Raw genomic sequence first — 11,414 nt, forward strand, 5'->3', positions numbered from 1 at the left:
CATGCATACAGATAATCAACAGAACTCAGTTAGATATAGTCTGGGGCCCGTGCCCATCACAAAATCAGTTTGGGCCTTAGCCCATTCAAATACAGTCTCAGAAATACATTAGGGCCTTGGCCCATATCAAATACAGAATGTAGATACAGTAAATTAGAATCCTACCCACCAGCCTCTACACACCATCTCCGTCCAACCCTACACACCATGTTAGGATTAAATCAACCCACCCATCCCTACGCACCATGCTGTACCGAAATGAGGCACATAATCAGAAGGTTACAGCTGAGCTGCCAGATAACATGCTTAATAGCCTTTTAGACACTTCTTCCAAATATCATCAACCCACCTCGATGCAATGCAACATACAAAATATGTCATGCCATTATGCAATTAATAGTACATACATTCAGATATCATAAGTCATGCTCGGTATAGAAATCAGACAAACAGATCACATATATAGGGGTCTGAGTAAAGCTTACCGACCCTACAGTAGGTCCACAGTCGACTTGGGCGACTCGTGCAACCTTACAGAACTTTTCAGAAAAATGGGCTCATATGCCCATGTGGCCCACTTGGCCCAAATTGGCCTTAGCCACGTGATCCATTTTTAATGTAACCCGTGCTAGTTAATTATTCATATATGTTTTCACTATTTACTTATATGTTCCGTCAACGATGTCTACTTGAGTCATTGCTACTAAATTATTTATATCCTGAGCTACAGAATTACGAATTAAGATCCGCTTGATGTCTTTGAAACTAGACTCAAATACCTTTCTACCATAAAATTTTCAAAATTTTTGGTTTAGCCAATAAGTACAGTAAAATCTTCAAAATTACCCCTATTCTGCTGTCTGACAGCTTCGTCCCGTCTTTGCTAAAAATTAATTATCTCTTAGTACAAAATTGGATGATATTTCTATTTGTTTCTATTGAAAATAGACTCATTAATAATTTAAACATGTAAATTTTAACCATTAATTACTTTTCTCCAATTTTTGATAATTTTCCAAAGTCAGAACAGGGGAACCCGAATTCAATCTGACCCTATTTAACAAAGTTTATTATACCTCAAGATTTACAATTCCATTATTATACCTCAAGATTTACAATTCCATTACTTACACTGTTTCTTCTACGAGAAAATAGACTCAATAAGATTTAATTCCATATTTTGTTCATTCTCTAGTTCGATTTCCACAATTTATGGCGATTTTTCAAAGTTAGCCTACTGCTACTGTCCAAACAGCAAGCAATTTCGACTTTTTGCTGAATCTTTTTTTTTTGCGATTCGGGTACACACCTGGTTTTGTTTGATGCTAAAATAGTCCCCGAGCACTCCAAAACCTATAATTGAACAAATAACACTAATTTAATCTCACATAACGTGATCCCAAATCGAACTCGTATCGAGGTTTTAACCCATAAGCGACTAAACCTTACCTTCAACTGATGAACAGTAATTCTCACACAAACTAAGACTCCAATGAGTGATTACGAGCCCTTGAATCCTCCTCTAATTGGTATAAGCGAAACACTTCAGAAGAAAGTTAACAAACGGAGACAAATCACTTATCTAAAACTTACCAAACGATCGCAGACAAACGTGGAGCGACACGAGGTAGAGTGCGAAAAGAAAATTCAAGAAGATGAAGGGTGAAAAAGAGCAGAAATTCGGCAGAAATGAAAAGAAAAACGGCAAGAGGGTGGAGGGATTTTGGGGAAAGTAAGAAAAGGGAAAAAAATATGAACAGAATATTTGATAATCGCCCCAATCCCTTATTTCTTTTCATCAAACTCCCCACTAAATCCACTACTCAGATTTTTAGTCCATCTCAAACTCTCCTAGACGTATGAGCAAAATATGCCCACACCAAGATTCAATTACAGGACCTCCTTCACACCAACACTCCACTTATCCACCAGACCAGTAGGCTCATTCTGTTAATTATTTGCCAACTTTTACTTAAAAGCCTACTGACCAAAGATAGGGCTTATTCATAAAAATACCCAAATTTGCCCAAGTCCTAGCTTGAACTTGGGACCTCTCAAACACACCCAGAACACATAACCACTAAAGCAGACAAATATTTTGTGTCACACATTCACAATACCCAAAATTAAAATGTTGGGGCGTTACAATTCTACCCCCTAAAAAAATTTTGTCCTCAAAATTTACTTGATCAGAACAGATGAGGACACTGCTGACACATCGCATCCTCAGGCTCCCATGTGGCCTCCTTAGTGCTACGATTACGCCATAGAACCTTTACCAGTGGAATTGATTTTCTTCTCAGAACCTTAACGTTGTGATCCAGAATCTGAAACGGCTCTTCCTCAAAGGTCAAATCTAGCCTAACCTCGATCTCTTCAACAGGGACAATATGAGTAGGATCAGAGCGGTAGCGCCTCAACATGTCCTCCAGTATCTAAATCACCCTCTCAGACTGACCATCGGTCTGAGGATGGAATGCAGTACTGAAGTCCAACCTTAAATCCAAAACCTCATGTAACTTCCTCCAAAATCGAGACGCGAAACTAGAATCCCTATTAGAGGTGATCAAAATTAGTACTCTATGCAGTCTTACTATTCAGAAATATAAATCTTTGTCAGCTTCTACAGAGAATAATCAGTACAAACCAGTATGAAGTGGGCGGACTTAGTCAAATCGATCTACGATGACCTATATTGAATCATTCTTAGTGGGTGTTAGAGGCAACCCACTAACGAAGTCCATCGTTACTCGCTCCCATTTCCATAACGGTATCTTAACCGACTGCAGTAAACCCGAAAGTAACTAATGCTCAGCCTTAACCTACTAACAAGTCAAATAGTGAGCAACGAAGTCAGCAACCTCACCCTTTAACCTTGGCCACCAGTACAATTCTCAAATATCTCGATACATCTTGTTTCCGTCGGGATGCATAGTATAAGGACTACCATGCGCCTCTCTTAGAATCGACTACCTTAAATCCTCATCATTCGGTTACAAATACGACCCCGGAAACAAAGTACACCATCACTGTTTATCCCAAAATCAATAGTGCCACCAATCTCAACCTGACGAAAACGTAACCTGAGAGACTTATCCCCTAACTATTTACCTCGAATCTGTTTAATCTATGTCGGTTTGACCTGAAGTTCTACCAACAGACTTCCATCATCGAATAGGCTAAGTCAAGCGAACATTGCTCTCACATCGATTATAGCCCTACGGCTCAACGCATCGGCCACCACATTGGCCTTGTTGGGATGGTACTCAATGGTACAATCATAATCCTTAAGCAGCTTAACCCATCTACGCTGCCTAAGATTTAACTCCTTCTGAGTGAAGAAATACTTGAGACTCTTATGATCAGTGTAAATAATACACTTCTCACCGTAAATATAATGCCTCCAGATTTTCAATGCAAATACTATGGCAGCCAACTCCAAATCGTACGTTGGATAGTTCGCCTCGTATGTCTTAAGTTGACGAGACGCATATCTAACCACCTTACCATCCTGCATCAACACATCCCAAACCAACATGTGATGCATCACTATAAACGTTGAACTCCTTTCCAGGTTCAGGCTGTACCAAAACAAGAGCCTCAGTTAGTACAGTCTTAAGCTTCTCAAAGCTCTCTTGCTGTACATTTGTCCAGTTAAACGGTACACATTTATGTAACAGGTTAGTTAAGGGTGCTACGATCAGTGAAAATGCTTCCACAAACCGTCAGTAATAACCTCCTAGCCCTAAAAAGCTGTGGATCTCAGACACATTCTTAGGCTGCTTCCAGTTCAATACATCATTAATTTTTCGAGGATTGACTCGAATCCCCTCAGCAGACACCATATGACCCAAAAATGTTACTTCACGTAACCAGAACTCGCACTTGTTGAACTTAGCATAGAGCTTGTAATGGCCCAATATTGCCCGGCCCAATATAAATAATAAAAACAAAAATATTAAAAGTCTGTTTGCAAATAAACAGTCCAATTACATCAGCCCAAATCAACCTAGCCCAAAACCTTCTATAGACCCAGTTCTAAGGCCAGCAAACCAACTCAGCCCAATTGGCCCAACACTAGAAAACACATAGTAACCCTAAAAGATTCGAGCGCCGCAACCGAACCCTCCACAATCAAGCTCTGCCCTCGCACGTGTACCACCGCCATACGCTAACTGGCCTCCGTACCTGCAAGGAGGACGAACAACATAAGGACAACACAGCACAAAGAAACAAAAAAAAAGAAGAAAAGAAAATAGCAAAAAAATAACATATTCTTTTTTCCTTTTTCTATTATTCTGTTTTTTTTATATATAGAAGGAGTGTAATAGAGCAAAAGGGGAACCCTCACACATATTGTATCAAAGACACACACAATATCAATATACAAAAAAGAATCAAAAAGCAATAGACTGAGTTTTGGAAGGTGTTCTTTCCTTCTTCTTTTTTCTCTGCGTTTTTTTTCTATTTTATTATTATTATTCGTGTAAAAAAAAGAGTTAGAGGGTCGAGATTTTACCTGTTATCTGAACGACGTTTACTCTGCTGCAATCGGAGCCAGACGAGCGCTCGGAGAGTCTCTGAATAGCCAATTTGCGAAAACGGCGCAGAGAGAGTTTTTCTCTCTTTTCTTTAGTTTTTTTTTAGATTAGGAAAACGACTGATAGTTTTAGGGTTTTGCTCTAGCATTTATTAATGTACAAAACGGTGTCGTTTTAAAGCCTGTGTTAGTAGCTTTAAAACGGCACCGTTTAAATATGAGACCCGATAATCCGACTTGACCCGGGGAGGATCCGCTCATTTATGGATTAAAGGGGAATTTTCGTTAATGGTCTTTTACTTTTGTAACACGCACAAATTAATCCTTTTATTCTTTTTAAATTTGGCCATACATTTTATGTTTCTTTCTAATTAAATCCGAATTAAGACGTGGCATTTTTAGGGAAGGGAATATTTCCCTTTCGGTCCCTCATATTGCGCGCGTGTAACTATTCGACCCTCTAACCTTGTCCAATTTTGATTTCTTCCCTTTAACTTTCGTTTTAACTTCAGTTTAGTTCTTATTAGTTTAATATGCGTGACTTTCTTTAAATTTCATTTAAATACTTATAATTTTCTTAAAATATTTAATTCTTTTTTAAATCATATATCATTTTAATAACATACTTAATATTACTTTAACTTTATGATTAATATCATTTAAATTTATTGCTTTATTATCATTTTAAGTTTTCATGTAAATTTTATTTTTTATTTTATGGATTATTACTATTATGTTTTACTTCATATGTATTACAGGTAAAACTAATATGTGTATATTATTTGCTTCAAATTTATTTCAAATACTATTATTCAACATTTTCATTCCATTTCGAATCTATATTATATTCATGTATATAATTTATTTTTAAAACTTTTGTACATAGGATTTATAAATTAAAATTTCTCCTTTGCTATTTTTTAGTGTACCTTTAAAATTTTGGATTAATAATTCATTTGATATTTGACCGTTGATATTGGCATTTACATAATATATGATTGAAATTTTGGTTGTTATGCTTGTTTGTATTTGTTTGTTAATTATTTGTTATTCATTGGTGTACACTTTATTTTCGAATTATCCTTTTTGCTTTGTACATAAACATTCAATCACATTATTTTTGTTTCAAAGATTATGCTTCATTAAAGCATTAAAACCATTTTATTCCGTAAACTTTCAAATACTTGGTGTTCACGATTTTCAAGAGAATGGCACCCTAACTTATTGGGCTTCAATTCTTTTCGCTAAATTTAGATAGCTGAGTATCCCTTTTTTTTATAAAATCGTACAGATTCTAAATAAAAAGGTTCTCTTTTGGGATTTCAAAATGTTGGATCCTAACTTATTGGATATGGCATTTTGCTACCTCAACTTAAAAATCTTTAAAAAATAATAAGGGCTATATCCAATGCTAGGAATTTTGAGAAATTGTGCCCTAACGTATTGGGTTTCGACTTTTCATCTGACTGAAATCTATTGGATATCCTTTTCAAACTTCACCGTACGAGTTTTGAAAGTCAAAAGACAAGCTTATTCTCGAAGACTAAAAATGACGTGTCCTAAGGTATTGGGTGCGACATTTTATTACTCTGAGACAAGAAGGTCTTTAGCATTAGCCTCGATTTATACAAGCATCTTTTATAAAATTAACATTAATAAAAAAAGGGAAGGATCGTATTTTAAAATCTTTTCAAATTCTCGACACTAAGACAGTAAACAATCAATTCGGTACCAATTTTGGGCGTTACGAGGGCGCTAACCCTTCCTCATGCGTAACCGACTCCCGAACCTATTTTCTCAAATTTCGCAGACCAAAATCATTTTCAAGGTGAGCCGATCACACCTTAATAAAGGATCAGTGGCGACTCCCCATTTTTATTTCCAAAGTCGATCCTATTTTTCAAAATTAAAAAGTGGTTTCGACAGCTTGGCGACTCCATTGGGGACTTAGAGAGTCAAGCCATAAAATTGATTATTTTTTTATCTTATTGTCGAAAATTGAAAATTGATTTAAAAAAAATTATTACGATCCTCTCTTTTCATGTGTTTGTATGATTATTGTAAATTGTGTTTTTATACATTGGCATCATATTGCATAAAGACTGTTTAGTCTCACGCTTTTAAGTGGGAGTGAGAAGCTACTCCTTCGTGAGGTTTTCACCTCCGTGCAGGATAGTGGATCACTTTCTGAATACATCCGTACCTATGTCTTCGTGAGATTTTCATCTCCGTCCAGCCATAAGGAAATGTATTCCCCTGAATCGAACTCGGTCTGTATGAGCCTATAATAGGTGAAGATCGAGGAATCTGCTGGTTCGGGTACCTTGACTTTAGAGCCAAACCGCATGTAGAAGACCTTAGGAACTCATCCTAGGTAGAGCCACTCCAAACCCCTAGTGGTACCCGACTAGGTACTTTTGCTTTCCTTGTTTGCTTCTGTTTTGTACTAACCTATCTTGTTTTGTTTTGATTATGATTGCATTGCATTTGCATCTAAGGAAAGAGATAATGATTCAAATCCAATTACTAAATTAGAAAGCTTGTCATGGAATATGGATCCTTTGATAAAGTGAAAAATAATACGGCTGTCTGAATATATTCTGAGAAACACAAGAGGAGCGATGGAAGAGTTCGTGACCTTACTTTGTGGCCTGAGGATTCAAGGCGATCGTCTAAAGAGCCTTCGACGTTCCAACCCCTTAAAGAAGCTGACGAGCCTTATGAAGATGGGCAGAGGATGGATCGTGACCAAAATCAAGAAAATGAGCTAGTAGTGGCGTCTATTGGAAATTGGCAAGATTATCACAAATAGGCGGATGAAGAAAAAGATCGATGTTGTTTCTTGGAATATAAGGGCAGGGCCGTACATGCATCTGCTTTATGTAAAGTAATTTGCTTTATAGAAAAGTTTCCTAAATGTAATTGAATCAAAATCAATGTCTCTCTAGGCATTCATTTTATGCATCTGCATTACATGCATTAAAATCCATTGAAAGAGTCTAAACGAGTAAATTTATTTCAGCTAATCTGAAAAAAAAACCAACCAAACACCCTTACGGTATCCAAGCAAAGACTAGAGAAATGGAACAAAGGTTGGAAAAATTAGAGCGAATGCAGATACAGATGCAGGAGCAATTGACCGAATTTCAACAGGAGATGAGAGATCAGATGCTAGAATTACAGAGAACCATGATGAGCCAGTTCAACCGATTGCTAGCTGGAGAGTTAGAAAAAAGGAAAGACCCGGTGGTCCACTTTGGGGTTGATAATGAGGATCTGACCTATACCCTAGATTGTACTCCGATAAGCATCTAGGTTCAGCCAAATGGGCGTCCACAAGGGGCACTCTTTATCATCAGATCACAACAATATTAGGCTGGTACATCGATACCAGTCAGTTGCTTGACAGGCCCAAGATCCAATTTGAGGAACAATTTTTCTGATAACCTAGCAGAAATAAAACAGTCGAGGGTGGAGTACCCAGGTATTACAAAGGCCCCAAGGAAGATGGGGAATAAAGAGGATAATAGAAGGTCAGTCCGAAAGAAAAGGAGAATGAAGTGAACCATGTGAGTACATACAACAAGTCAATTACAATGAACCAACCAGGGAAGGTGGTTACTAATCAACAAGGTTCATTGAGACAAGAATCTGGAGTGAAACTAGGTACTAAAAGACTTCAGTTCACACCTATACCAATGTCATATAGTGAGTTATACTGAAGTTTATTTGATGCACGTGTGGTGTCCCCCTTCTACTTAAAACCCATACAACCTCCGTATCCCAAATGGTATGACACGAACGCACAATGAGACTACCATGCGGGAATTACGGGGCATTCAATAGAGAATTGCATTGCCTTCAAGAAACTGGTTGAAAAACTCATTAACATGGGTGTTGTCAGATTTGATGACTCGTCTAGCGCAAAAAATCCACTACCCAATCATGTTGATAATGGGGTAGACGTGAGGGCAGGAAGGGGATTAGTTATTTCTGATTCAGGAGGAAACCATGGAGAGACAAGGAATCGTTGTGAGTTCCATCACGAGAAAGGGTATGAGACCCAAGAGAATGTGAAATTCAAGGCCTTGGCTCCGTGCATGATGGACGACAAGGAGATGAAGCTATCTGAGGAAATTAAAGAGGAGAAAGACATACACACAATGTTGGCAAGTGTTCACACCAATGACATATATGAAGACACAAATGAAAATGGACCTTGTTAGATATCTGCCCTTATAAATCTGGAGTGTTCTAAGCAATTAGCTTGTGGAAGAAATCCCTGTAGTTTTTAGAGCTTATTTAAAGTAAATGTTCAGAACATTTTTGTTGTTTTTAGCCTAAAGTGATAGAAATTCCTTTGTGAAATAGGCTAATGTCTGAACGTTATTATTCTAATAAAATACATATTTGCATTCATTTTTGAGCCAATATTCTTTCATTCTTTTTGAATAATTACTCATTTATTCTTTTAAATTGTCTTCCACATCATTCTTTCATTCATAATTATATTGTACAAATAATTATTCATAAATTCACACGTTCTTTTGTATATTCTTTGGTACTTGCTATGGGTCCTCAAATATCAATGACATGAATGACACTGCTACAGACTCAGATTTTCCTCTTGTGCAAGAAATGTGTTTAGACGGATCTCACGACTTTGGAAATGACATAGATCGTAGCTGATCTCCGGACTTGGTGAGGAGGGTAGAACAAGAGAACAGACAGATCCTACCTTACGAGGAACCATTAGAAATTGTAAGCTTGGTGAAGATTAGGATTGACCTGACCGCAAAGACGAAGCAAGACCTTGTTGAGTTACCTCTAGAGTTCAAAAATGTCTTTGTATGATCATACCAGGATATGCCCAGGTTAACCGCTGATAATGAAATCTGCACAACAGCATGATTTGCAGTATGAACGATGCAATTCTTTACCGGGGCAATGCCTTTCTCGTTGACTCATCATAGCTTTGCCCATTTGAAGTCGAGTTTCCATCTCTTCAAGTTTATGTTGGTTTTATCCTGATTAAAGAGGAAGATCCAAAGTTTTCTACCGTAGTTGTGCCCCAAAAGGCTCAGATCTTATCTAGAAAAACATTGGTTCTGATCAAAAAGGGATAACAATGACTGGCCTAATCCTATGAGTTCAGATTTGATTAAAAAAAAAACGAAGAAAAAGAAAAAAATCAAAATCAAAATCAAAGTAAAAAAATGAAAATGAAAAAAATCAATCAAAATCAAAATCAAAATCAAAATCAAAATCAAAATCAAAATCAAAATCAAAAAATGAAAATAAAAAAGAAATAGGAAAAGAAAAAAGGAGAGGCCAAGGCGAAAACCCGCAAAGGGCGCTTTGTGACCAATGTGGTTTTGAGTTGAAAACCCGAAAAGGGCGACTCAAATTTTGAGTGAAATGGGGCATGGACATCACCATTATCGAAGACTTCTAATGGGCATTGCTTCATTTTTTAGATCATTAGAGGCTGCTTCACACGCCAATGTCATCATATGCCGATATAAAATTCCAAAGAAGATTATATTGGATAATGCGTTGAGCATGAACAACAACACGAGAGTTGAGGTCTGAAACCAATTCAGAAGCAGACACCACGATTCGTCACCAAATTGCCTAGAGATGAACATCAAGAAAATTGAAAAATGACTGAGATTTGTAAGGACTGGCATGAGAAATTACCATTTACCCTCATTGCTTGTCGAACATCTGTACTGGGTCAACACCCCTCTCTTTGGTTTACGGGATTGAGGTAGCTTTACCTATTGAAATCGCCTCTCTCCGGGTATTAGTTGAGCTAGAGTTGGAGGGATCCAATCGCGATGTGGTCAGTTTGACCTAGGAAAAGGGTTAACAGTTATTCATCAGGGTCGGATGTCCCAGAAACAACTGATACAAGCCCATAGTAAACAAGGTTGTCTCAGAGAATTCCGCGAGAGGGCTGGATGTTGAAAAAGATCCTTCCTCAACGAAAGGATTCTAGAGGGAAAACCGGGAATGTCCCTATGTCGTAAAAAGGGACCTTTTTCAGAGGAGTACTGATCCTGAATGAGATTGCTAATCCTATAAACTCGGATCCAGTTAAGAAATACTTCGTTTAAAGAAGAAGAAAGGACCAATGTGAAAACCTGGAAAGAGGACTTTGAGTAAAAAAAAGATGAAAAATGAAAATGAAAAATGAAAAAATGAAAAAGTAAAAATAGAGAGGCTAAGGGGAAAACCCGCAAAAGGCGCCTTGAGACCAAAGGGGATTTGAGTTGAAAACCTAAAAGGGCGGCTCAAATATTGATCAGAATGGGGCATGAAGCGATCAAAGCAACTCGAATCTTCGGGCATGTGGTAATCTTGTTATACCTGGATCAACAGGAAAAGGGTAGGCGACATCTTGGGGCATCTACAAAGCACTGTAGATCTCCTAAACACATGTCAAACTCAAAATGGTCTTCAGAAAGTTTGTACAGAGAAGTTCAAGCTGCGATATCTGGGGCACCCAATTCTCATATTTTTTTTCTTGGAATACTTTTTCTTTTCAAGATACACATTCCCAATCAATTTCTTTGTTATCCTTCTTTACTATTTTTGATAATTTATTCCTTTCGAGCTATGCTCAGAACCAACTTTATTCTTATCCATTGTTATGACCCTTTTTGCAAGCAAGTTGCATTGGAATAATGATTAATAGACTAATAAAACTTTCACAAAGGAAGTTTTTCATATTACTCTGAAAAGTTCTAAGTAATATAGAAACCTAAAACAGGACTATTGTTTAAAACACACCAAATTTAAAGGTTGGAAATTTGAGAAGGAAGAGTTTAAATTTGGACTTTCTCTTTGGATTTTGTTGTCAAATGCATTG

The sequence above is a fragment of the Gossypium raimondii genome, chromosome 12 (genome assembly GCF_025698545.1).
Source record: "Gossypium raimondii isolate GPD5lz chromosome 12, ASM2569854v1, whole genome shotgun sequence".
NCBI lineage: Eukaryota > Viridiplantae > Streptophyta > Magnoliopsida > Malvales > Malvaceae > Gossypium > Gossypium raimondii.